The sequence below is a fragment of the Carica papaya genome, chromosome 8 (genome assembly GCF_054855325.1).
Source record: "Carica papaya isolate Zhongbai chromosome 8, ASM5485532v1, whole genome shotgun sequence".
NCBI lineage: Eukaryota > Viridiplantae > Streptophyta > Magnoliopsida > Brassicales > Caricaceae > Carica > Carica papaya.
In genome coordinates this window covers 21,565,484-21,590,278 of record NC_142316.1, presented here as the reverse complement: position 1 = coordinate 21,590,278, position 24,795 = coordinate 21,565,484, and the positions used below count along the sequence as shown (strand labels likewise).

At 45.9% G+C, this 24,795-nt stretch overlaps 1 non-coding gene and 39 pseudogenes across 1 annotated transcript; all 40 read left to right on the top strand.

Moving 5' to 3' along the window:
- The first annotated feature begins 1,447 nt into the window (after window positions 1-1,447).
- On the top strand, window positions 1,448-1,566 carry LOC148252144 (5S ribosomal RNA; annotated as a pseudogene).
- A 558-nt stretch (window positions 1,567-2,124) lies between these two features.
- Window positions 2,125-2,243, top strand: LOC148252143 (5S ribosomal RNA; annotated as a pseudogene).
- A 204-nt stretch (window positions 2,244-2,447) lies between these two features.
- Window positions 2,448-2,566, top strand: LOC148252142 (5S ribosomal RNA; annotated as a pseudogene).
- A 561-nt stretch (window positions 2,567-3,127) lies between these two features.
- Window positions 3,128-3,246, top strand: LOC148252141 (5S ribosomal RNA; annotated as a pseudogene).
- A 559-nt stretch (window positions 3,247-3,805) lies between these two features.
- LOC148252140 (5S ribosomal RNA) lies at window positions 3,806-3,924 on the top strand (annotated as a pseudogene).
- Window positions 3,925-4,130: 206 nt separating this feature from the next.
- LOC148252139 (5S ribosomal RNA) lies at window positions 4,131-4,249 on the top strand (annotated as a pseudogene).
- Window positions 4,250-4,973: 724 nt separating this feature from the next.
- LOC148252138 (5S ribosomal RNA) lies at window positions 4,974-5,092 on the top strand (annotated as a pseudogene).
- Window positions 5,093-5,297: 205 nt separating this feature from the next.
- On the top strand, window positions 5,298-5,416 carry LOC148252137 (5S ribosomal RNA; annotated as a pseudogene).
- Window positions 5,417-5,976: 560 nt separating this feature from the next.
- On the top strand, window positions 5,977-6,095 carry LOC148252136 (5S ribosomal RNA; annotated as a pseudogene).
- A 206-nt stretch (window positions 6,096-6,301) lies between these two features.
- LOC148252135 (5S ribosomal RNA) lies at window positions 6,302-6,420 on the top strand (annotated as a pseudogene).
- An 887-nt stretch (window positions 6,421-7,307) lies between these two features.
- LOC148252134 (5S ribosomal RNA) lies at window positions 7,308-7,426 on the top strand (annotated as a pseudogene).
- A 206-nt stretch (window positions 7,427-7,632) lies between these two features.
- LOC148252133 (5S ribosomal RNA) lies at window positions 7,633-7,751 on the top strand (annotated as a pseudogene).
- Window positions 7,752-7,958: 207 nt separating this feature from the next.
- Window positions 7,959-8,077, top strand: LOC148252132 (5S ribosomal RNA; annotated as a pseudogene).
- A 533-nt stretch (window positions 8,078-8,610) lies between these two features.
- LOC148252131 (5S ribosomal RNA) lies at window positions 8,611-8,729 on the top strand (annotated as a pseudogene).
- Window positions 8,730-8,935: 206 nt separating this feature from the next.
- LOC148252130 (5S ribosomal RNA) lies at window positions 8,936-9,054 on the top strand. The gene has a single exon (XR_015815232.1). It is a non-coding gene; the product is annotated as a 5S ribosomal RNA (ribosomal RNA).
- Window positions 9,055-9,586: 532 nt separating this feature from the next.
- On the top strand, window positions 9,587-9,705 carry LOC148252129 (5S ribosomal RNA; annotated as a pseudogene).
- Window positions 9,706-9,913: 208 nt separating this feature from the next.
- On the top strand, window positions 9,914-10,034 carry LOC148252128 (5S ribosomal RNA; annotated as a pseudogene).
- A 529-nt stretch (window positions 10,035-10,563) lies between these two features.
- Window positions 10,564-10,682, top strand: LOC148252127 (5S ribosomal RNA; annotated as a pseudogene).
- A 205-nt stretch (window positions 10,683-10,887) lies between these two features.
- Window positions 10,888-11,009, top strand: LOC148252126 (5S ribosomal RNA; annotated as a pseudogene).
- A 148-nt stretch (window positions 11,010-11,157) lies between these two features.
- On the top strand, window positions 11,158-11,276 carry LOC148252125 (5S ribosomal RNA; annotated as a pseudogene).
- An 883-nt stretch (window positions 11,277-12,159) lies between these two features.
- LOC148252124 (5S ribosomal RNA) lies at window positions 12,160-12,278 on the top strand (annotated as a pseudogene).
- Window positions 12,279-12,837: 559 nt separating this feature from the next.
- Window positions 12,838-12,956, top strand: LOC148252123 (5S ribosomal RNA; annotated as a pseudogene).
- A 561-nt stretch (window positions 12,957-13,517) lies between these two features.
- On the top strand, window positions 13,518-13,636 carry LOC148252122 (5S ribosomal RNA; annotated as a pseudogene).
- A 206-nt stretch (window positions 13,637-13,842) lies between these two features.
- Window positions 13,843-13,962, top strand: LOC148252121 (5S ribosomal RNA; annotated as a pseudogene).
- Window positions 13,963-14,168: 206 nt separating this feature from the next.
- On the top strand, window positions 14,169-14,287 carry LOC148252120 (5S ribosomal RNA; annotated as a pseudogene).
- Window positions 14,288-14,495: 208 nt separating this feature from the next.
- On the top strand, window positions 14,496-14,616 carry LOC148252119 (5S ribosomal RNA; annotated as a pseudogene).
- Window positions 14,617-14,818: 202 nt separating this feature from the next.
- Window positions 14,819-14,940, top strand: LOC148252118 (5S ribosomal RNA; annotated as a pseudogene).
- A 1,595-nt stretch (window positions 14,941-16,535) lies between these two features.
- LOC148252117 (5S ribosomal RNA) lies at window positions 16,536-16,654 on the top strand (annotated as a pseudogene).
- A 531-nt stretch (window positions 16,655-17,185) lies between these two features.
- LOC148252116 (5S ribosomal RNA) lies at window positions 17,186-17,304 on the top strand (annotated as a pseudogene).
- Window positions 17,305-17,860: 556 nt separating this feature from the next.
- LOC148252115 (5S ribosomal RNA) lies at window positions 17,861-17,979 on the top strand (annotated as a pseudogene).
- A 561-nt stretch (window positions 17,980-18,540) lies between these two features.
- On the top strand, window positions 18,541-18,659 carry LOC148252114 (5S ribosomal RNA; annotated as a pseudogene).
- A 206-nt stretch (window positions 18,660-18,865) lies between these two features.
- LOC148252113 (5S ribosomal RNA) lies at window positions 18,866-18,984 on the top strand (annotated as a pseudogene).
- A 203-nt stretch (window positions 18,985-19,187) lies between these two features.
- On the top strand, window positions 19,188-19,306 carry LOC148252112 (5S ribosomal RNA; annotated as a pseudogene).
- A 601-nt stretch (window positions 19,307-19,907) lies between these two features.
- Window positions 19,908-20,026, top strand: LOC148252111 (5S ribosomal RNA; annotated as a pseudogene).
- Window positions 20,027-20,557: 531 nt separating this feature from the next.
- On the top strand, window positions 20,558-20,676 carry LOC148252110 (5S ribosomal RNA; annotated as a pseudogene).
- Window positions 20,677-22,197: 1,521 nt separating this feature from the next.
- LOC148252109 (5S ribosomal RNA) lies at window positions 22,198-22,316 on the top strand (annotated as a pseudogene).
- A 207-nt stretch (window positions 22,317-22,523) lies between these two features.
- LOC148252108 (5S ribosomal RNA) lies at window positions 22,524-22,637 on the top strand (annotated as a pseudogene).
- A 204-nt stretch (window positions 22,638-22,841) lies between these two features.
- Window positions 22,842-22,960, top strand: LOC148252107 (5S ribosomal RNA; annotated as a pseudogene).
- Window positions 22,961-23,165: 205 nt separating this feature from the next.
- LOC148252106 (5S ribosomal RNA) lies at window positions 23,166-23,284 on the top strand (annotated as a pseudogene).
- An 881-nt stretch (window positions 23,285-24,165) lies between these two features.
- On the top strand, window positions 24,166-24,284 carry LOC148252105 (5S ribosomal RNA; annotated as a pseudogene).
- The last annotated feature ends 511 nt before the right edge of the window (window positions 24,285-24,795 follow it).

Below are 24,795 nucleotides of genomic sequence, written 5' to 3'. Positions count from 1 at the left end.
AGAGATGCAGAGTGCACGCACAAGGAAACAAATGACGGGACGGGGGATGGAAGGAGAAAGAGTGTATGTATTTGCAGCACAGAATGAAACATGAGGGATCATACCAGCACTAATGCAATTGATTCTATCAGAACTCCGCAGTTAAGGGTGCTTGGGTGAGAGTTGTACTATGTTGGGTGACCTCCTGCGAAGTCCTTATATTTCACCCATTTTCTTGGGAAGTCCTCGTGTTGCACCCATTTTTTTGCAGATGATTCTTTCGACGTTACGCGCGACTTGAATTATGGTCCACAGGTTTATTCACAAATGTGAGTCACGGCACCGTGACATTTTACTTGATATTAGAACGAGAACGGGAGGTGCAGTGCGCACGCACAAGGAAACAGATGACGAGAGGGGGAAGAAAGGAGAAGGAGTGCATGTATTTTCAACACAAAATTAAACAGCCGATCATACCAGCACAAATGCACTAGATCCCATCAGAACTCCGCAGTTAAGTGTGCTTTGGTGAAAGTAGTACAAGGATGGGTTACCTCTTGGGAAGTTCTCGTGTTGTACCTATTTTTTTTTTGATAGGCCGTTCGACGTTACGCACGACTGGAACTATGGTCTGCTTGTTTATACGCAAATGTGAGTCAAGACACAGGGGCATTTTAATTGACATTAGAACGAAAAGGAAAGGTGAAGTGTGAACGCACCAGGAAACAAATGACGGTTGGGGGGGGGGGAAAGAAAGGAAAAGGAGTGTATGTATTTGCAGCGTGAAATGAAACAGGTGCGATCATACCAGCACTAATGCACCGGATCTGAACTCTGCAGTTAAGTGTGTTGCGGCGAGAGTAGTACTCGGATAGGTAACGTCCTGGGAAGTCCTCGTGTTGCACCCTTATTTTTCGGATGGGTCGTTCGACGTTACGCGCGAATGGAATTACGAACCGCTGGTTCATTCGCAAAGGTGAGTCACGGTGCCGGGACATTTTACTTGATATTTGAACGAGAAGGAGACATGCAGAGGGCACGCACAAGGAAACAAATGACGGTAGGGGGGATGGAAGGAGAAAGAGTGTATGTATTTGCAGCGCATAATGAAACATGAGCGATCATACCAGCACTAATGCAACGAATTCTATCAGAACTCCGCGGTTAAGGGTGCTTGGGACAGAGTAGTACTAGGATGGGTGACCTCCTTCGAAATCCTTATATTTCACCCATTTTCTTGGGAAGTACTCGTATTGCACCCATTTTTTTGCAGATGATTCTTTCGACGTTACGCGCGACTTGAATTATGATCCGCAGGTTTATTCGCAAATGTGAGTCACAGCGCCGTGGCATTTTACTTGATAATAGAACGAGAACGGGAGGTGCGGTGCGCACGCACAAGGAAACAAATGACGGGAGAGGGGAAGAAATGAGAAGGATTTTATGTATTTGCCGCGCGAAATTAAATAGGTGCGATTATACCAGCACTAATGCACCGGATCCCATCGGAACTCCGTAGTTAAGTGTGCTTGGGCGAGAGTAGTACTCAGATGGGTGATCTCCTGGGAAGTCCTCGTATCGTACTAATTTTTTTTCAGACGGGTCGTTCGACGTTACGCGCGATTGGTACTAGGGTCCGCTGTTTTATACGCAAAAGTGAGTCAAGAAGCTGGGGCATTTAAATCGATATTAGAACGAGAAGGAGAGGTGCAGTGTGAACGCACAAGGAAACAAATGATGAGAGGGGGAGGGAAGGAGAAGGAGTGTATGTATTTTCAGCACGAAATGAAACAGGTGCGATAATACCAGCACTAATGCAACGGATTCTATCAGAACTCTGCAGGTAAGGGTGCTTGGGCGAGAGTAGTACTTGAATGGGTTACCTCCTGTGAAGTCCTTTTTTTTACCCATTTTCTTGGGAAGTCCTCGTGTTGCACCTATTTTTTTGCAGATGATTCTTTCGTCGTTACACGCGACTTCAATTATGGTCCGCAGGTTTATTCGCAAATGTGAGTCACAGCGCCGTGGAATTTTACTTGATATTTGAACGAGAACAAGAGGTGCAATGCGCACGCACAAGGAAACAAATGACGGGAGGGGGAAGAAAGGAGAAGGAGTCTATGTATTTGCAGCGCGAAATTTAACTGGTGTGATCATATTAGCAGTAATGCACCGGATCCCATCAGAACTCTGCAGTCAAGCGTGCTTGGGTGAGAGTAGTTCTCAGATGGGTGACCTCCTGGGAAGTCCTCGTGTCGTACTAATTTTTTTTCAGACGGGTCGTTCGACGTTACGCGCGACTGGTACTAGGGTCCGCTGTTTTATACGCAAAAGTGAGTCAAGAAGCTGGGGCATTTAAATCAATATTAGAACGAGAAGGAGAGGTGAAGTGTGAACGCTCCAGGAAACAAATGACGGGAGGGGGAAAAAGGAGATGGAGTGTATGTATTTGAAGCTCTAAATTAAACTGGTGCCATCATACCAGCACTAATGCACCGGATCCCAACAGAACTACGCACTTAAGTGTGCTTGGGCGAGAGTAGTACTTGGATGGGTGACCTCCTGGGAAGTCCGCGTGTTGCACCCATTTTTGTTCGGATGGGTCGTTCGACGTTACGCGCTAATGGAATTATGAACCGCTGGTTCATTCGCAAAGGTGAGTCACGGTGCCGGGGCATTTTACTTGATATTAGAACGAGAAGGAGAGATGCAGAGTGCAAGCACAAGGAAACAAGTGACGGGAGGGGGGATGGAAGGAGAAAGAGTGTATGTATTTTCAGCGCAGAATGAAACATGAGCGATCATACCAGAACTAATGCAACGGATTCTATCAGAACTCTGCAAGTTTAGGGTGTTTGGGCGAGAGTAGTACTAGGATGGGTGACCTCCTGCGAAGTCCTTATATTTCACCCATTTTCTTGGGAAGTCATCGTGTTGCACCCATTTTTTTGCAGATGATTCTTTCGACGTTATGCGCGACTTGAATTATGGTCCGCAGGTTTATTCGCAAATGTGAGTCACGGCGCCGTGGTATTTTACTTGATCTTAGAACGAGAACGAGAGGTGCAGTGCGCACGCATAGGGAAACAAATGACGGGAGGGGGAAGAAAGGGGAAGGATTTTATGTATTTGCTGCGCGAAATTAAATAGGTGCGATCATACCAGTAATAATGCACCGGATCCCATCATAGCTCTATAGTTAAGTGTGCTTGGGCAAGAGTAGTACTCGGATGGGTGACCTCCTGGGAAGTCCTCGCGTCGCACTAATTTTTTTCCAGACGGGTCGTTCGACGTTACGCGCGACTGGTACTAGGGTCCGCTGGTTTATACGCAAATGTGAGTCATGAAGCTGGGGCTTTTTAATCGATATTAGAACGAGAAGGAGAGGTGCAGTGTGAACGCACAAGGAAAGAAATGATGGGAGGGGGAGGAAAGGAGAAGGAGTGTATGTCTTTTCAGCACGAAATGAAACAGGTGCGATCATACCAGTACTAATGCAACAGATTCTATCAGAACTCCGCAGGTAAGGGTGTTTGGGCGAGAGTAGTACAAGGATGGGTTACCTCCTGCGAAGTCCTTATATTTCACCCATTTTCTTGGGAAATCCTCGTGTTGCACCCATTTTTTTGCAGTTGATTCTTTCAACGTTACGCACGATTTGAATTATGGTCCGTAGGTTTATTCGCAAATGTGAGTCACGGCGCCGTGAAATTTTACTTGATATTTGAACGAGAACGGGAGGTGCAGTGCGCACGCACAAGGAAACAAATGACGGGAAGGGGAAGAAATGAGAAGGACTGTATCTATTTGCAGCGCAAAATTTGACAGGTGTGATCATATCATCACTAATGCACCGGATCCCATCAAATCTCCGCAGTTAAGTGTGCTTGGGCGAGAGAAGTACTCAGATGGGTGACCTACTGGGAAGTTCTCGTGTCGCACCAATTTTTTTTCAGACGGATCGTTCGACGTTACGCGCGATTGAAACTATTGTCCGCTGGTTTATAGGAAAATGTGAGTCAAGAAGCACGGGCATTTTAATCGATATTAGAACGAGAAGGAGAGGTGCAGTGTGAACGCACAAGAAAACAAATGATGGGAGGGGGGAGGGAAGGAGAAGGAGTGTATGTATTTTCAGCACGAAATGAAACAGGTGCGATCATACCAGCAAAAATGCACCGGATCCCATGAGAACTCCGCAGTTAAGTGTGCTTTGGCGAAAGTAGTACAAGAATGGGTTACCTCCTTGGAAGTTCTCGTGTTGCACCCATTTTTTTTTCAGATGGGTCGTTCGACGTTACGCGCAACTGGAACTATGGTCCGCTAGTTTATACGCAAATGTGAGTCAAGACACAGGGGTATTTTAATTGATATTAGAATGAGAAGGAGAGGTAAAGTGTGAACGCACCAGGAAACCAATGACGAGCAGGGGAAGAAAGGAGAAGGAGTGTATGTATTTGCAGCGCATAATGAAACAGGTGCGATCATACCAGCACAAATGAACCGGATCCCATCATAACTCTGCAATTAAGTGTGCTTTGGCGAAAGTAGTACAAGGATGGATTACCTCCTGAGTAGTTCTTGTGTTGCACCCATTTTTTTTTTCAGATGGGTCGTTCGACATTATGCGCGACTGAAACTATGGTCCGCTTGTTTATACGCAAATGTGAGTCAAGACACAGGGGCATTTTACTTGATATTATAACGAGAAGGAGAGGTGAAGTGTGAACGCACCAGGAAACAAATGACGAGAGGGGGGATAGAAGGAGAAGTCCTCGTGTTGCACCCATTTTTTTGCAGATGATTCTTTCGACGTTACGCGCGACTTGAATTATGGTCCGCAGGTTTATTCGCAAATGTGAGTCATGGCGCCGTGGCATTTTACTTGATATTAGAACGAGAACGGGAGGTGCAGTGCGCACGCACAAAGAAACAAATGACGGAAGGGGGGAAAAAGGTGAAGGAGTTTATGTTTTTTCAGTGAAAAATTAAATAGGTGGGATCATACCAGCACTAATGCACCGGATCCCATCAGAACTCCGCAGTTAAGTGTGCTAGGGCGAGAGTAGTACTCGAATGGGTGACCTCCAGGGAAGTCCTCGTGTCGCACCAATTTTTTTTCAGACGGGTCGTTCGACGTTACGCGCGACTGGATTTATGGTCCGCTGGTTTATACGCAAATGTGAGTTAAGAAGCAGGAGCATTTTAATCGATATTAGAACGAGAAAGAGAGGTAAAGTGTGAACGCACCAGGAAACAAATTACGGGAGGGGGAAGAAAGGTGAAGGAGTGTATGTATTCGCAGCACAACATGAAACAGGTGCGATCATACCAGCACTAATGCACCGTATCCCATCAGAGCTCCCCAGTTAAGTGTGCTTGGGCGAGAGTAGTATTTAGATGGGTGACCTCCTGGGAAGTCCTTGTGTTGCACCCATTTTTTTTCGGATGGGTCGTTCGACGTAATGCGCGAATGGAATTATGAACCACAGGTTCATTCACAAAGGTGAGTCACGGTGCCGAGTCATTTTACTTGATATTAGAACGAGAATGAGAGTGCAGAGTGCACGCACAAGGAAACAAATGACGGGAGGGGGGATGGAGGGAGAAAGAGTGTATGTATTTACAGCACATAATGAAACATGAGCGATCATACCAGCACTAATGCAACGGATTCTATCAGAACTCCGCAAGTTATGGCTGCTTGGGTGATAGTAGTACTTGGATGGGTGAGCTCCTGCGAAGTCCTTATATTTCACCTATTTTCTTGAGAAGTCCTCGTGTTGCACTCATTTTTTTACAGATGATTCTTTCGACGTTACGCGCGACTTGAATTATGGTCCGGAGGTTTATTTGCAAATGTGAGTCATGGGGCCGTGGCATTTTACTTGATATTAGAGCGAGAACGGGTGGTGCAGTGCGCACGCACAAAGAAACAAATGACGGGATGGGGAAGAAAGGAGAGGGAGTTTATGTATTTTCAGTGCGAAATTAAATAGGTGCGATCATACCAGCACTAATGCACCGGATCCCATCAAAACTCCGCAGTTAAGTGTGCTTGTACGAGAGTATAACTCGAATGGGTGACCTCCTGAGAAGTCCTCGTGTCGCACCAATTTTTTTTCAGACGGGTCATTTGACGTTATGCGCGACTGGAACTATGGTCCGCTGGTTTATACGCAAATGTGAGTCAAGAAGCAGGGGCATTTTAATCGATATTAGAACGAGAAGGAGAGGTGCAGTGTGAACGCACATGGAAACAAATGATGGGAGGGGGGAGGAAAGGAGAAGGAGTGTATGTATTTTTAGCACGAAATGAAACAGGTGCGATCATACTAGCAAAAATGCACCGGATCCCATGAGAACTCCGCAGTTAAGTGTGCTTTGCCGAAAGTAGTACAAGGATGGGTTACCTCCTTGGAAGTTCTCGTGTTGCACCCATTTTTTTTTCAGATTGGTCGTTCGACCTTACGCGCAACTGGAACTATGGTCCGCTGGTTTATACGCAAATGTGAGTCAAGACACAGGGGTATTTTAATTGATATTAGAATGAGAAGGAGAGGTAAAGTGTGAATGCAACAGGAAACAAATGACGAACGGGGGAAGAAATGAGAAGGAGTGTATGTATTTGCAGCGCGTAATGAAACAGGTGCGATCATACCAGCACAAATGAACCGGATCCGATCATAACTCCGCAATTAAGTGTGTTTTGGTGAAAGTAGTACAAGGATGGATTTCCTCCTGAGTAGTTCTCGTGTTGCACCCATTTTTTTTTCCAGATGGGTCGTTCGACGTTACGCGCGACTGAAACTATGGTCCGCTTGTTTATACGCAAATGTGAGTCAAGACGCAGGGGCATTTTACTTGATATTATAACGAGAAGGAGAGGTGAAGTGTGAACGCACCAGGAAACAAATGACGAGAGGGGGGATAGAAGGAGAAAGAGTGTATGTATTTGCAGCGCAGAATGAAATATGAGAGATCATACCAGCACTAATGCAACGGATTCTATCAGAACTCCGCAGTTAAGGGTGCTTGGGCGATAGTAGAACTAGGAAGGGTGACCTCTTGCGAAGTCCTTATATTTCACCCATTTTTTTGGGAAGTCCTCGTGTTGCACCCATTTTTTTGCGGATGATTCTTTCGATGTTACGGGTGACTTAAATTATGGTCTGCATATTTATTCACAAATGTGAGTCACGGCGCCGTGGCATTTTACTCGATATTTGAACGAGAACAGGAGGTGCAGTGCGGACGCACAAGGAAACAAATGATAGGAGGGGGAAGAGAGGAGAAGAAGTGTATCTATTTGCAGTGCGAAATTAAATAGGTTCGATCATACCAGCACTTATGCACTGGATCCCATCAGAACTCCGCGGTTAAGTGTGCTTGAGCGAGAGTAGTACTCGGATGGGTGACCTCCTGAGAAGTCCTCGTGTCGCACAAATTTTTTTTCTGACGGTTCGTTCGATGTTACGCGTGACTGGAACTATGGTCTGCTAGTTTATACGCAAATGTGAGTCAAGAAACAAGGGCATTTTAATCGATATTAGAACGAGAATGAGAGGTGCAGTGTGAACACACAAGGAAACAAATGATGGGAAGGGGGAGGGAAGGAGAAGGAGTGTATTTATTTTCAGCACCAAATGAAACAGGTGCGATCATACCAGCACAAATGCACCGGATCCCATCAGAACTCCGTAGTTAAGTGTGCTATGACGAAAGTAGTATAAGGATGGGTTACCTCCTGGGAAGTTCTCGTGTTGCACCCATTTTTTTTTTCAGATGGGTCGTTCGACGTTACGCACGACTGGAACTGTGGTCCGCTGGTTTATACGCAAATGTGAGTCAAGAGGCAGGGGCATTTTAATTGATATTAGAACGAGAAGAAGATGTGAAGTTTTAACGCACCAGCAAACAAATGACGGGTGGAGGAAGAGAGGAGAAGGAGTGTATATGTTTGCAACGTGAGACAAAACAGGTGCGATCATATCAACATTAACGCTCCGGATCCCATCAGAACTCCGCAGTTAAGTGTGCTTGGGCGAAAGTAGTACTCAGATGGTTGACCTCTTGGGAAGTCCTCGTGTTGCACCCATTTTTTTTCGGATGGGTGGTTCGAAGTTACGCGCGAATAGAATTATGATCTGCTGGCTCATTCGCAAAGGTGAGTCACGGTGCCGGGGCATTTTACTTGATATTAGAACGAGAAGGAGAGATGAAGAGTGCACGCACAAGGAAACAAATGACGGGAGGGGGGATGGAAGGAGAAAGAGTGTATGTATTTGCAGCGCAGAATGAAACATGAGCGATCATACCAGAACTAATACAACGGATTCTATCAGAACTCCGCAAGTTAAGGGTGCTTGGGCGAGAGTAGCACTAGGATGGGTGACCTCCTGCGAAGTCCTTATATTTGCACCCATTTTTTATGCAGATGATTCTTTCGACGTTACATGCGACTTGAATTATGGTCCGCAGGTTTATTCCCGAATGTGAGTCACGGCGCCGTGGCATTTTACTTGATATTTGAACGAGAACGGGAGGTGCAGTGCGCATGCACAAGGAAACAAATGACCGGAGGGGGAAGAAAGTTGAAGGAGTGTATGTATTTGCAGCGCAAAATTATACAGGTGCGATAATACCAGCACTAATGAACCGGATCACATCAGAACTCTGCAGTTAAATGTGCTTGGGCGAGAGTAGTAATCGGATAGGTGACCTCTTAGGAAGTCCTCGTGTCGTACCAATTTTTTTTCAGACAGGTCGTTCGACGTTACGCGCGACTTGAATAATGGTCCGCTGGTTTATACGTAAATGTGAGTCAAGAAACAAGGGCATTTTAATCGATATTAGGATGAGAAGGAGAGGTGCAGTGTGAACGCACAAGGAAAGAAATGATGGGAGGGGGGAGGGAAGGAGAAGGAGTGTATGTATTTTCAGAACGAAATGAAATAGGTGCGATCATACCAGCACAAATGCACCGGATACCATCAGAACTCTGCAGTTAAGTGTGCTTAGGCGAGAGTAGTACTTGGATGGGTGACCTCCTGGGAAGTCCTCGTGTTGCACCTTTTTTTTTTCGGATGGGTCGTTCGACGTTATGCGCGAATGGAATTATAAACCGCTGGTTAATTCACAAAGGTCAGTCACATTACCGGAGCATTTTACTTGATATTAGAACGAGAAGGATAGATGCAGAGCGCACGCACAAGGAAACATATGACGAGAGCGGGGATGGAAGGAGAAAGAGTGTATGTATTTGCAGCGCAGAATGAAACATGAGCGATCATACCAGCACTAATGCAATGGATTTTATCAGAACTCCGCAAGTTAAGGGTGCTTGGGTGAGAGTAGTACTAGGATGGGTGACCTCCTGCGAAGTCCTCGTGACGCGCCAATTTCTTTTCAGACGGGTCGTTCGACATTACGCGCGACTGGAACTATGGTCCACTAGTTTATACGCAAATGTGAGTCAAGAAGAAGGGGCAATTTAATCGATATTAGAACGAGAATGAGAGGTACAGTGTGAACACACAAGGAAACAAATGATGGGAGGGGGGAGAGAAGGAGAAGGAGTGTATGTATTTTCAGCACGAAATGAAACAGGTGCGATCATACTAGCACAAATGCACCGGATCCCATCAGAACTCCGCAGTTAAGTGTGATTTGGTGAAAGTAGTACAAGGATGGGTTACGTCCTGGGAAGTTCTCGTGTTGCACCCATTTTTTTTTTCAGATGGGTCGTTCGACGTTACGCGCCACTAGAACTATGGTCCGCTGGTTTATACGCAAATGTGAGTCAAGATGCAGGGGCATTTTAATTGATATTAGAACGAGAATGAGAGGTGAAGTGTGAACGCACCAGGAAAAAAAATGACGGGAAGGGGAAGAAAGGAAAAGGAGTGTATGTATTTGCAGCGCAAAATAAAACATGAGCGGTTGTACCAGCACTAATGCACCGAATCCCATCAGAACTTCACAGATAAGTGTGCTTGGGCGAGAGTAGTACTCGAATGGGTGACCTCTTGGGAAGTCCTCGTGTATCACCCTTTTTTTTTTGGATGGGTCGTTCAACGTTACGCGCAAATGGACTTATGTACCGCTGTTTCATTCGCAAAGGTGAGTCACGGTGCCGGGGCATTTTACTTGATATTAGAACGAGAAGAAGTGATATAGAGTGCACGCACAAGGAAACAAATGACGGGAGGTGGGATGGAAGGAGAAAGATTGTATGTATTTGCAGCGCAGAATGAAACATGAGCGATCATACCAGCACTAATGCAACGAATTCTATCAGAACTCCGCAGTTATGGGTGCTTGGGCGAGAGTAGTACTAGGATGGGTGACCACCTGCGAAGTCCTTATATTTCACCCATTTTTTTGCACATGATTCTTTCGACATTACGCGCGACTTGAATTATGGTCCGCAGGTTATATTCGTAAATTTGAGTCACGGCGCCGTGGCATTTTACTTGATATTAGAACGAGAAAGGCAGGTGCAGTGCGCACAAACAAGGAAACAAATGACGGGAGGGGGAAGAAAGGAGAAGGAGTGTATGTATTTGCAGCGCAAAAGTAAACCGGTGCGATCATACCAATACTAATGCACCGGATCCCATCAGAACTCTGCAGTTAAGTGTGCTTGGGCGAGAATAGTACTCGGATGGGTGACCTCCTGGGAAGTCCTCGTGTTGCACCAATTTTTTTCCAGATGATTCTTTCGACGTTATGCGCAACTTGAATTATGGTCCGCAAGTCTATTAGCAAATGTTAGTCATGGCGCCGTTGCATTTTACTTTATATTTGAACGAGAACGGGAGGTGCAGTGCGCAGGCACAAGGAAACAAATGACGGGAGGGGCAAGAAAGGAGAAGGAGAATATGTATTTGCAGCACGAAATTAAATAGGTGCGATCATACCAGCACAAATGCACCGGATCCCATCAGAACTCCGCAGTTAAATGTGCTTGGGCGAGACTAGTACTCGGATGGGTGACCTCTTGGGACTGGAACTGTGGTCCGCTGGTTCATACGCAAATGTGAGTCAAGAAGTAGGGGCATTTTAATCGATATTAGAACTAGAAGGAGAGGTGCAGTGTGAACGCAGAAGGAAACAAATGATAGGAGGGGGGAGGGAAGGAGAAGGAGTGTATGTATTTTCAAAACGAAATGAAACAGGTGCGATCATACAAGCACAAATGCACCGGATCAAATCAGAACTCCGTAGTTAAGTGTGCTTTAGCGAAAGTAGTACAAGGATGGGTTACCTACTGGGAAGTTTTCGTGTTGCACTCTTTTTTTTTTCAGATGGGTCGTTTGACGTTACGCGCGACTGGAACTATGGTCCGCTGGTTTATACAAAAATGTGAGTCAAGAGGCAGGGGCATTTTAATTGATATTAGAACGAGAAGGAGAGGTGAAGTTTGAACGCACCAGGAAACAATTAACGGGAAGCGGAAGAAAGGAGAAGGAGTGTATGTATTTACAGCGCGAAATGAAACAGGTGCGATCATACCAGCACTTATGCACTGGATAAAATCAGGACTTCGCAGTTAAGTGTGCTTACGCGAGAGTAGTACTCGGATGGGTGACCTCCTGGGAAGTCCACGTGTTGCACCCATTTTTTTTCGGATGGGTCGTTCGACGTTACGTGCGAATAGAATTATGAACCGCTGGTTCATTCGCAAAGGTGAGTCACGGTGCCGGAGGAATTTACTTGATATTAGAACGAGAAAGAGAGATGCAAAGTGCACGGACAAGGAAACAAATGACGGAAGAGGGGACGGAAGGAGAAAGAGTGTATGCATTTGCAGCGCAGAGTGAAACATGAGTGATCATACCAGCACTAATGCAACAGATTCTTTCAGAACTCCGCAAGTTAGTGGTACTTGGGCGAGAGTAATACTAGGATGGGTGACTTCCTGCGAAGTCCTTATATTTCACCCATTTTCTTGGGAAGTCCTCGTGTTCCACCCATTTTTTTGCAGATGATTCTTTTGATGTTATGCGCGACTTGAATTATAGTCCGCAGGTTTATTCGCAAATGTGAGTCACGGCGCCGTGGCATTTTACTTGATATTAGAACGAGAACGGGAGGTGCAGTGCGCACGCACAAGGAAAGAAATGGCGGGAGGGGGAAGAAAGGAGGAGTGTATGTATTCACACCGCGAAATGAAACAGGTGCGATCATACCAGCACTAATGCACCGGATCCCATCAGAACTTCGCAGTTAAGTGTGCTTGGGTGAGAGTAGTACTCGGATGGGTGAACTCCTGGGAAGTCCTCGTGTTGCACCTATTTTTTTCGGATGGGTCGTTCGACGTTACGCGTGAATGGAATTATGAACCGCTGGTTCATTCGCAAAGGTGAGTCACGGTGCCGGGGCATTTTACTTGATATTATAATGAGAATGAGAGATGCAGAGTGCACGAACAAGGAAACAAATGACGGGAGGGGGGATAAAAGGAGAAAGAGTGTATGTATTCGCAGCGTAGAATGAAACATGAGAGATTATACCAGCACTAATGCAACGGATTCTATGAGAACTCCGCAGGTAAGCGTACTTGGGCGAGAGTAGTACTAGGATGGGTGACCTCCTGCGAAGTCCTTATATTTCACCCATTTTCTATAGAAGTCCTCGTGCTGTACCCATTTTTTTGCGGATAATTCTTTTGACAATACGCGCGACTTGAATTATGGTCCGCAGGTTTATTCGCAAATGTGAGGCACGACGCCGTGGCATTTTACTTGATATTAGAACGAGAACGGGAGGTGCAGTGCGCACGCACAAGGAAACAAAAGACGGGAGGGGGAAGAAAGGAGAAGGAGTGTATGTATTTGCAACGCGAAATGAAACAGGTGCGATCATACCAGAACTAATGCACTAGATCCCATCAGAACGCCGCAGTTAAGAGTGATTGGGCGAGAGTAGTACTCGAATGGGTGACCTCCTTGGAGGTCCTCGTGTTGCACCCATTTTTTTTCAGATGGGTCGTTCGACGTTACGTGCGAATTGAATTATCAACCGCTGATTCATTCGCAAAGGTGAGTCATGGTGCCGGGGCATTTTACTTGATATTATAACGAGAATGAGAGATGGAGAGTGCACGCACAAGGAAACATATGACGGGAGGGGGGATGGAAGGAGAAAGAGTGTATGTATTTGCAGCGCAGTATGAAACATGAGCAATCATACCAGCACTAAAGCAACAGATTCTATCAAAACTCCGTAAGTTAAGGGTGCTTAGGCGAGAGTAGTACTAGGATGGGTGACCTCCTGCGAAGTCCTTATATTTCACCCATTTTCTTGGGAAGTCCTCGTGTTGCACCCATTTTTTTACAGATGATTCTTTCGACGTTACGCGCGACTTGAATTATGGTTCGAAGGTTTATTCGCAAATGTGAGTGACGGCGCCGTAGCATTTTACTTGATATCTGAACGAGAACGGGAGGTGCAGTGCGCACGGACAAGGAAACAAATGACCGGAGGGGGAAGAAAGGAGAAAGAGTGTATGTATTTGCAGCGTGAAATTAAACAGGTGCGATCATACCAGCACTTATGCACCGGATAAAATCAGGACTCTGCAGTTAAGTGTGCTTGCGCGAGAGTAGTACTCGGATGGGTGACCTCCTGGGAAGTCCTCGTGTTGCACCCATTTTTTTTCGGATGGGTCGTTCGACGTTACGCGGGAATGGAATTATGAACCGCTGGTTCATTTGCAAAGGTGAGTCACGATGCCGGGGCATTTTACTTAATACTTGAAAGAGAAGAAGAGATGTATAGTACACGCACAAGGAATCAAATGACGGGAGGGGGGATGGAAGGAGAAAGAGTATATGTATTTGCAGCGCGAAATTAAACAGGTGCGATCATACCAGCACTAATGCAATGGATTCTATCAGAACTCCGCAAGTTAAGGGTGCTTGGGTGAGAGTAGTACTAGGATGGGTGACCTCCTGCGAAGTCCTCGTGACGCGCCAATTTCTTTTCAAACAGGTCGTTCGACGTTACGCGCGACTGGAACTATGGTCCGCTAGTTTATACGCAAATGTGAGTCAAGAAGCAGGGGCATTTTAATTGATATTAGAACGAGAAGGAGAGGTGCAGTGTGAACGCACAATGAAACAAATGATGGGAGGGGGGAGAGAAGGAGAAGGAGTGTATGTATTTTCAGCACGAAATGAAACAGGTGGGATCATACTAGCACAAATGCACCGGATCCCATCAGAACTCCGCAGTTAAGTGTGCTTTGGTGAAAGTAGTACAAGGATGGGTTACGTCCTGGGAAGTTCTCGTGTTGCACCCATTTTTTTTTTCAGATGGGTCGTTCGACGTTACGCGCCACTAGAACTATGGTCCACTAGTTTATACTCAAATATGAGTCAAGACGCAGGGGCATTTTAATTGATATTAGAATGAGAATGAGAGGTGAAGTGTGAACGCACCAGGAAAAAAAATGACGGGAGGGGGAAGAAAGGAGAAAGAGTGTATGTATTTGCAGCGCAAAATAAAACATGAGCGATCGTACCAGCACTAATGCACCGAATCCCATTAGAACTCCGCAGTTAAGTGTGCTTGGGCGAGAGTAGTACTCGGATTGGTGACCTATTGGGAATTCCTCGTTTTGTGCCCATTTTTTTTAATGAGTCGTTCGACGTTAGGCACTAATGGAATTATGAACCGCTGGTTCATTCGCAAAAGTGAGTCATGGTGCGGGGATATTTTACTTGATATTAGAACGAGAAGGAGAGATGCAGAGTGCACGCACAAGGAAACAAATGACGGGAGGGGAGATGGAAGGAGAAAGAGTGTATGTATTTGCAGTGCATAATGAAACATGAGCGATCATACCAGCACTAATGCAACGGATTCTATCAGAACTCCGAAAGTTAAGGGTGCTTGGGTGAGAGTAGTACTAAGATGGGTGACCTCCTGCGAAGTCCTTATATTTCACCCATTTTCTTGGGAAGTCCTCGTGTTTGCACCCATTTTTTTGCAGAAGATTTTTTCGACGTTACGCGCGACTTGAATTATGGTCCGTAGGTTTATTCGCAAATATGAGTCACGTCGCCGTAGCATTAAACTTGATATTTGAACGAGAACGGGACGTGCAGTGCGCACGCACAAGGAAACAAATGACGGGAGGGAGAAGAAAGGAGAAGGAGTGTATGTATTTACAGCGCGAAATTAAACAGGTGTGATCATACCAGAACTAAAGCACCGGATCCCATCAGAATTCCGCTGTTAAGTGTGCTTCTGCAAGAGAAGTACTCGGATGGGTGGCCTCCTGGGAATTCCTCATGTTGCGCCCATTTTTTTTTCTGATGGATCGTTCGACGTTACGTGCGAATGGAATTATGAACCGTTGGTTCATTCGCAAAGGTGAGTCACAGTGCTGGGGCATTTTACTTGATATAAGAACGAGAATGAGAGATGCAGAGTGCACGCACAAGGAAACAAATGACGGGAGGGGGGATGGAAGGAGAAAGAGTGTATGTATTTGTAGCGCAGAATGAAACATAAGCGATCATACCAGAGCTAATGAAACGGATTCTATCAGAACTCCGCAAGATAAGGGTGCTTGGGCGAGAGTAGTACTAGGTTGGGTGACCTCCTGCGAAGTCCTTATATTTCACCCATTTTCTTGGTAAGTGCTTTTGTTGCACCCATTTTTTTACAGATGATTCTTTCGACGTTACGCGCGACTTGAATTATGGTCCGCAAGTTCATTCGCAAATGTGAGTCACGGCGCCGTGACATTTTGCTTGATATTAGAACGAGAACGGGAGGTGCAGTGCGCACGCACAAGGAAACAAATGACGGGAGGGGAAGAAAGGAGAAGGAGTTTATTTATTTGTAGTGCGAAATGAAACAGGTGCAATCATACTAGCACTAATGCACCCGATCCAATCATAACTCCGCAGTTAAGTGTGCTTGGGAGAGAGTAGTACTCGGATGGGTGACCTCCTTAGAAGTCCTCGTGTTTCACCTATTTTTTTTTCCGATGGGTCGTTCGACGTTATGCGCGAATGGAATTATGAACCGCTGGTTCATTCGCAAAGGTGAGTCACGGTGCCGGGGCCTTTTACTTTATATTAGAACGAGAAGGAGAGATGCAGAGTGCATGCACAAGGAAACAAATGACGGGAGGGGGGATGGAAGGAGAAAGAGTGTATGTATTTGCAGCGCAGAATGAAACATAAGCGATCATACCAGCACTAATGAAACGGATTCTATCAGAACTCCGCAAGTTAAGGGTGCTTGGGCGAGAGTAGTACTAGGATTAGTGACCTCCTGCGAAGTCCTTATATTTCACCCATTTTCTTGGGAAGTCCTCGTGTTGCACCAATTTTTTTGCAGATGATTCTTTCGACGTTACGCGCGACTTGAATTATGGTCCGCAGGTTTATTTGCAAATGTGAGTCACGGCGCCGTGGTATTTTACTTGATATTTGAACGAGAACGGGAGGTGCAGTGCGCTCGCACAAGGAAACAAATGACGGGAGGGGGAAGAAAGGAGAAGGAGTGTATGTATTTACAGCGCGAAATTAATCAGGTGCGACCATACCAGCACTAATGCACCGGATCCCATCAGAACTCCGCAGTTAAGTGTGCATGGACAAAAGTAGTACTCGGATGTGTGACCTCTTGGGATGTCTTCGTGTCGCACCAATTTTTTTTCAGACGGGTCGTTCGACGTTACGTGCGATTGGAACTATGGTCTGCTGGTTTATACGCAAATGTGAGTCAAGAAGCAGGGGCATTTTAATCGATATTAGAACGAGAAGGAGAGGTGCAGTGTGAACGCTCAAGAAAATAAATGATGGGAGGGGGAGGAAAGGAGAAGGAGTTTATGTATTTTCAGCTCGAAATGAAACAGGTGCAATCATACCAACACAGATGCACCGGATCCCAACAGAACTCCGCAGTTAAGTGTCCTTTGGCGAAAGTAGTACAAGGAGGGGATACCTCTTGGTAAGTTCTCATGTTGCACCCATTTTTTCTTTCAAATGGGTCGTTCGACATTACGCGAGACTTGAACTATGGTCCCCTGGTTTATACGTAAATGTAAATCTAGATGCAGTGGCATTTTAATTGATATTATAACGAGAAGGAGAGGTGAAGTGTGAACGCACCAGGAAACAAATGACAGGATGGGGAAGAAAGGAGAAGGAGTGTATGTATTTGCAGCGCGAAATGAAACAGGTGCGATCATACCAGCACTAATGCACCGGATCCCATCAGAACTCCGCTGTCAAGTGTGCTTGGGCGAGAGTAGTACTCGGATGGGTGACCTCCTGAGAAGTCCTCGTGTTGCACTCATTTTTTTTCGGATGGGTCGTTCGACATTACGCGCGAATGGAATTATGAACCGCTAGTTCATTCGCAAAGGTGAGTCACGGTGCCGGAACATTTTACTTGATATTAGAACGAGAAGGAGAGATGTAGGTGCACGAACAAGGAAACAAATGACGGGAGGGGGGATGGAAGGAGAAAGAGTGTATGTATTTGCAGCGCAGAATAAAACATGAGAGATCATACCGGCATTAATGCAACGGATTTTATCAGAACTCCGCAGGTAAGCGTGCTTTGGCGAGAGTAGTACTAGGATGGGTGACCTCCTGCGAAGTCCTTATATTTCATCCATTTTCTTGGGAAGTCCTCGTGTTGTACCCATTTTTTTGCAAATGATTCTTTCGACGTTACGCGCGACTTGAATTATGGTCCGCAGGTTTATTTGCAAATGTGAGTCACGGCGCCGTGACATTTTACTCGATATTTGAACGAGAATGGGAGGTGTAGTGCGCACGCACAAGGAAACAAATGACAGGAAGGGGAAGAAAGGAGGAGTGAATGTATTTGCAGTGAAAAATTAATCAGGTGTGATCATACCAGCACTAATGCACCGGATCCCATCAGAACTTAGCAGTTAAGTGTGCTTGGGCGAGAGTAGTACTCGGATGGGTGACCTCCTAGGAAGTCCTCGTGTTGCACCTATTTTTTTTCAGATGGGTCGTTCGACGTTATGCGCGAATGGAATTATGAACCGCTGGTTCATTAGCAAAGGTGAGTCACGGTGCCGGGGAATTTTACTTGATATTAGAACGAGAAGGAGAGATGCAGAGTGCACGCATAAGGAAACAAATGACGGGAGGGGGGATTGAAGGAGAAAGAGTATATGTATTTGCAGCGTAGAATGAAACATGAGCCATCATACCACCACTAATGCAATGGATTCTATAAGAACTCCGCAAGTTAAGGGTGCTTAGGCGAGAGTAGTGCTAGGATGGGTGACCTCCCGCGAAGTCCTTATATTTCACCAATTTTCTTGGGAAGTCCTCGTGTTGCACCCATTTTTTTGCAGATGATTCTTTCGACGTTACACGCGACTTGAATTATGGTCTGCAGGTTTATTCACAAATGTGAGTCACGGTGCTGTGGTATTTTACTTGATATTAGAACGAGAACGGGAAGTGCAGTGCGCACGCACAAGGAAACAAATGATGGGAGGGGGATGAAAGGAAAAGGAGTTTATGTATTTGCAGCGCAAAGTTAAACAGGTGCGATCATACCAGCACTAATGCTCCGGATCCCATCAGAACTCCGCAGTTAAGTGTGCTTGGGCAAGAGTAGTACTCGGATGGGTGACCTCCGGGGAAGTCCTCGTGTCGCACATATTTTTTTTCAGACGGGTCGTTCGACGTTACGCGCAACTGGAACTATGGTCCGCTGGTTTATACGCAAATGTGAGTCAAGAAGCAAGTGCATTTTAATTGATATTAGAACGAGCATGAGAGGTGTAGTGTGAACGCACAAGGAAACAAATTATGGGAGGGGGGAGGGAAGGAGAACGAGTGTATGTATTTTCAGCACAAAATAAAATTGGTACCATCATACCAGCACAAATGCACCGGATCCCATCAGAACTCCGCAGTTAAGTGTGCTTTGGCAAAAGTAGTGCAAGGATGGGTTACCTCCTGGGAAGTTCTTGTGTTGCATCCATTTTTTTTTCAGATGGGTCGTTTGACGTTACGCACGACTGGAACTATGGTCTTCTGGTTTATACGAAAATGTGAGTTAAGATGCAGGGGCATTTTATTTGATATTAGAACGAGAAGGAGAGGTGAAGTGTGAACGCACCAGGAAACAAATGATGGGAGGGGGAAGAAAGGAGGAGTGTATGTATTTGCAGCGCAAAATTAAATAGGTGCTATCTTACCAGCACTAATGCTCCGGATCCCATCAAAACTCCGCAGTTAAGTGTGCTTGGGCGAGAGTAGTACTCGGATGGGTGACCTCATGGGAAGTCCTCGTGTTGCACCCATTATTTTTCGGAGGGGTCGTTCGACGTTACGAGCGAATGAAATTATGAACTGCTGGTTCATTCGCAAAGGTGAGTCACGGTGACGGGGCATTTTATTTGATATTAGAACGAGAAAGAGAGATGCAGTGTGCACGCACAAGGAAACAAATGACGGGAGGGGGGATGGAAGGAGAAAGAGTGTATGTATTTGCAGCGCAGAATGAAACATGAGCGATCATACCAGCACTAATGCAACGGATTCTATCAGAACTCCGCAGTTATTGGTGCTTGGGCAAGAGTAGTACTAGGATGGGTGACCTCCTGCGAAGTCCTTATATTTCACCCATTTTCTTGGGAAGTCCTCGTGTTACACCCATTTTTTTGCAGATGATTCTTTCGACGTTACGCGCGACTTGAATTATGGTCCGCAGGTTTATTCGCAAATGTGAGTCACGGCGCCGTGGCAGTTTACTTGATATTAAAACTTGAACGGGAGGTGCAGTGACATTTTACTTGATATTAGAACGAGAACGGGAGGTGTAGTGCGCACGCACAAAGAAACAAATGACGGGAGGGGGAAGAAAGGAGAAGGAGTGTATGTATTTGCAGCGCAAAATTAATCAGGTTCGATCATACCAGCACTAATGTACCGTATCCCATCAGAACTCAGCAGTTAAGTGTGCTTGGGTGACAGTAGTACTCGGATGGGTGACTTCTTGGGAAGTCCTCATGTCGTACCAATTTTTTTTTAGACGGGTCGTTCGACGTTACGCGCGACTGGAACTACGGTATGCTTGTTTATACGCAAATGTGAGTCAAGAAGCAGGGGCATTTTAATCGATATTAGAACAAGAAGAAGAGGTGCAGTGTGAACGCACAAGGAAAAATATAATGGGAGGGGGGAGGGAAGGAGAAGGAGTGTATATATTTTCAGCACGAAATAAAACAGGTGCGATCATACCAGCACAAATGCACCGGATCCCATCAGAACTCCGTAGTTATGTGTGCTTTGGCGAAAGTAGTACAAGGATGGGTTACCTCTTAAGAAGTTCTCATGTTACAACCATTTTTTCTCCAGATGGGTCGTTCGACGTTACACGCGACTAGAACTATGATCCGCTGGTTTATACGCAAATGTGACGCAAGACGCAGGGGCATTTTAATTGATATTAGAACGATAAGGAGAGGTGAAGTGTGAACGCACCAGGAAACAAATGACGGGAGGGGGAAGAAAGGAGAAGGAGTGTATGTATTTGCAGCGCGAAATGAAACAGGTGCGATCATGCCAGCACTAGTGCACTGGATCCCATCAGAACTCTGCAGTTAAGTGTGCTTGGGCGAGAGCAGTACTCGGATGTGTGACCTCCTGGGAAATCCTCGTGTTGCACCCATTTTTTTTCGGATAGGTCGTTCGACATTACGCGCGAATGGAATTATGAACCGCTGCTTCATTCGCAAAGGTGAGGCACGGTGCCGTGCCATTTTACTTGATATTAGAATGAGAAGGAGAGATGCAGAGTGCACGCACAAGGAAACAAATGATAGGAGGGGGGATGGAACGATTTGCAGCGGAGAAGGAAACATGAGCGATCATACCAACACTAATGCAACAGATTCTATCAGAATTCCACATGTTAAGGGTGATTGGGCGAGAGTAGTACTAGGATGGGTGACCTCCTGCGAAGTCCTTATATTTCACCCAATTTATTGGGAAGTCCTCGTGTTGTACCCATTTTTTTGCAGATGATTCTTTCGACGTTACGCGCGACTTGAATTATGGTCCGCAGGTTTATTCACAAATGTGAGTCACGGGGCCGTGGCATTTTACTTGATATTAGAACGAGAAGGAGAGGTGCAGTGCGCACGCACAAGGAAACAAATGACGGGAGGGGGAAGAAAGGAGAAGGAGTGTTTGTATTTGCAACGCGAAATTAAAAAGGTGCGATCATACCAGCACTAATGCATCGGTTCCCATGAGAACTCCGTAGTTAAATGTGCTTGGGCGAAAGTAATACTCGGATGGGTGACCTACTTGGAAGTCCTCTTGTTGAACCCATTTTTTTTCGGATGGGTCGTTCGACGTTACGCGCAAATGGAATTATAAACCGCTGGTTCATTCGCAAAGGTGAGTCACGGTGCTGGGGCATTTTACTTGATATTAGAACGAGAAGGAGAGATGCAGAGTGCACGCACAAGGAAACAAATGACGGGAGTGGGGATGGAACGAGAAAGAGTGTATGTATTTACAGCGAAGAATGAAACATGAGCGATCATACCAGGACTAATGGAACGGATTCTATCAGAACTCTGCAAGTTAAGGGTGCTTGGGCTGGAGTAGTACTAGGATGGGTGACCTCTTGCGAAGTCCTCGTGTTGCACCCATTTTTTTGCAGATGATTCTTTCAACGTTACACGCGACTTGAGTTATGGTCTGCAGGTTTATTCGCAAATTTGAGTCACGACGCCGTGGCATTTTACTGGACATTTGAACGAGAACGGGAGGTGCAGTGCGCACGCACAAGCAAACAAATGACGGGAGGGGGAAGAAAGGAGAAGGAGTGTATGTATTTGCACCGCGAAATTAAACAGTAGCGATCCTGGCAGCACTAATGCACTATATCACATAAGAACTCCGCAGTTAAGTGTGCTTGGGCGAGAGTAGAACTCGGATGGGTGACCTCTTTGGAAGTCCTCGTGTCGCACCAAGTTTCTTTCAGACGGGTCGTTCGACGTTACACGCGACTGGAACTATGGTCCGGTGGTTTATACGCAAATATGAGTCAAGAAGCAGGGGTATTTTAATCGATATTAGAACGAAAAGGAGAGGTGCAGTGTGAACGCACAAGGAAACAAATGATGGGAGGGGGGAGGGAAGGAGAAGGAGTGCATGTATTTTCAGTAAGAAATGAAACAGGTGCGATCATACCAGCACAAATGCACCGGATCCCATCAGAACTCCGCAGTTAAGTGTGCTTTGGCGAAAGTAGTACAAGGATGGGTTACCTCCTGGGAAGTTCTCGTGTTGCACCCATTATTTTTTTCAGATGGGTCGTTTGACGTTACGCGCGACTGGAACTATGGTCCGCTGGTTTATATGCAAATGTGAGTCAAGACGTAAGGGCATTTTAATTGATATTAGAACGATATGGAGAGGTGAAGTGTGAACGCACCAGGAAACAAATGACGGGAGGGGGAAGAAAGGAGAAGGAGTGTATGTATTTGCAGCGCGAAATGAAACAAGTGCGATCATACCAGCACTAATGCACCGAATCTGAACTCCGCAGTTAAGTGTGCTTGGGCGAGAGTAGTACTCAGATGGGTGACCTCCTGGGAAGTCCTCGTGTTGCACCCATTTTTTTCGGATGGGTCGTTCAAAGTTACGCGCGACTGGAACTATAGCTCACTGGATTATACGCAAATGTGAGTCAAGACAAATGGGCATTTTAATTTATATTAGAACGAAAAGGAGAGGTGAAGTGTGAACGCAATAGGAAACAAATGACAGGAGGGGGAAGAAAGGAGAAGGAGTGTATGTATTTGCAGCGTGAAATTAAACTGGTGCGATCATACCAGCACTAATGCACCGGATCCCATCAGAACTCTGCAGTTAAGTGTGCTTTGGCGAAAATAGTACAAGGATGGGTTACCTCCTGGGAAGTTCTCGTGCTGCATCCATTTTTTTTTAGATGGGTCATTCAATGTTACGCGCGACTGGAACTACGGTCCACTGGTTTATACGCAAATGTGAGTCAAGATGCAAGGGCATTTTAATTGATATTAGAGCGAGAAGGAGAGGTGAAGTGAGAACGCACCAGGAAACAAATGAAGGGAGGGGGAAGAAATGAGAAGGAGTGTATGTATTTACAGCGTGAAATGAAACAATTGCGATCATAGCAGCACTAATGAACCGGATTCCATCAGAACTCCGCAACTAAGTGTGCTTGGGCGAGAGTGGTACTCGGATGGGTGACCTCCTGGGAAGTCCTCGTGTTGCACCCATTCTTTTTCGAATGGGTCGTTCGACGTTACGCGCGAATGGAATTATGAACCGCTGGTTCATTCGCAAAGGTGAGCCATGGTGCCGGGACATTTTACTTGATATTAGAATGAAAAGCAGAGAAGCAGAGTGCACGCACAAGGAAACAAATGACGGGAGGGGGAATGGAAGGAGAAAGAGTGTATGTATTTGCAGCGTAGAATTAAACAGGAGCGATCATACCAGCATTAATGCAACGAATTTTAACAGAACTCCGCAAGTTAAGGGTGCTTGGGCGAGAACAGTACTAGGATGGGTGACCTCCTGCGAAGTCCATATATTTCACCCATTTTCATGGGAAGTTCTCATGTTGCACCCATTTTTTTTTTCAGATGGGTCGTTCGACGCTACGCGCTACTGGAACTATGGTCCGCTGGTTTATACGCAAATGTGAGTCACAGCGCCGTGGCATTTTACTTGATATTTGAGCGAGAATAAAAGGTGCAGTGCGCACGCAAGAGGAAACAAATGACGGGAGGGGGAAGAAAGGAAAAAGAGTGTATGTATTTGCAGCGCGAAATGAAACAGGTGCAATCATACCAGCACTAATACACCGAATCTGAACTCTGCAGTTAACTGTGCTTGGGTGAGAGTTATACTCAGATGGGTGACCTCTTGGGAAGTCCTCGTGTTGCACCCATTCTTTTCAGATGGGTCATTCAACGTTACGCGCGACTGGAACTATAGTCCACTGGTTTATACGCAAATGTGAGTCAAGACGCAGGGGCATTTTAATTTATATCAGAACGAGAAGGAGAGGTGAAGTGTGAACGTAACAGGAAACAAATGACGGGAGGGGGAAGAAAGGAGAAGAAGTGTATGTATTTGCAGCACAAAATGAAACAGGTGCGATCATGCCAGCACTAATGCACCGGATCCCATAAGAACTTCACAGTTAAGTGTGCTTGGGCGAGAGTAGTACTCGGATGGGTGTACTCCTCGGAAGTCCTCGTGTTGCACGCATTTTTTTCGGATGGGTCGTTCGACGATATGCGCGAATGGAATTATGATCCGTTGGTTCATTCGCAAAGTGAGTCAAGGTACCGGGGCATTTTACTTGATATTAGAACGAGAAGGAGAGATGCAGTGTGCACGCACGAGGAAACAAATGACGGGAGGGGGGATGGAAGGAGAAAGAGTGTATGTATTTGCAGCGCATAATGAAACATGAGCGATCATACCAGCACTAAACGGATTCCCTCCCGTCATTTGTTTCCTTGTGCGTGCGCACTGCACCACCCGTTCTCTTTCAAATATCAAGTAAAATGCCACGGCGCCGTGACTTACATTTGTAAATAAACCTGCGGACCATAATTCAAGTCGCGCGTAACGTCGACAGAATCATCTGCAAAAAAATGGGTGCAACACGAGGACTTCCTAAGAAAATGGGTGAAATATAAGGACTTCGCAGGAGGTCACCCATCCTAGTACTACTCTCGCCCAAGCACCCTTGACTTGCGGAGTTCTGATAGAA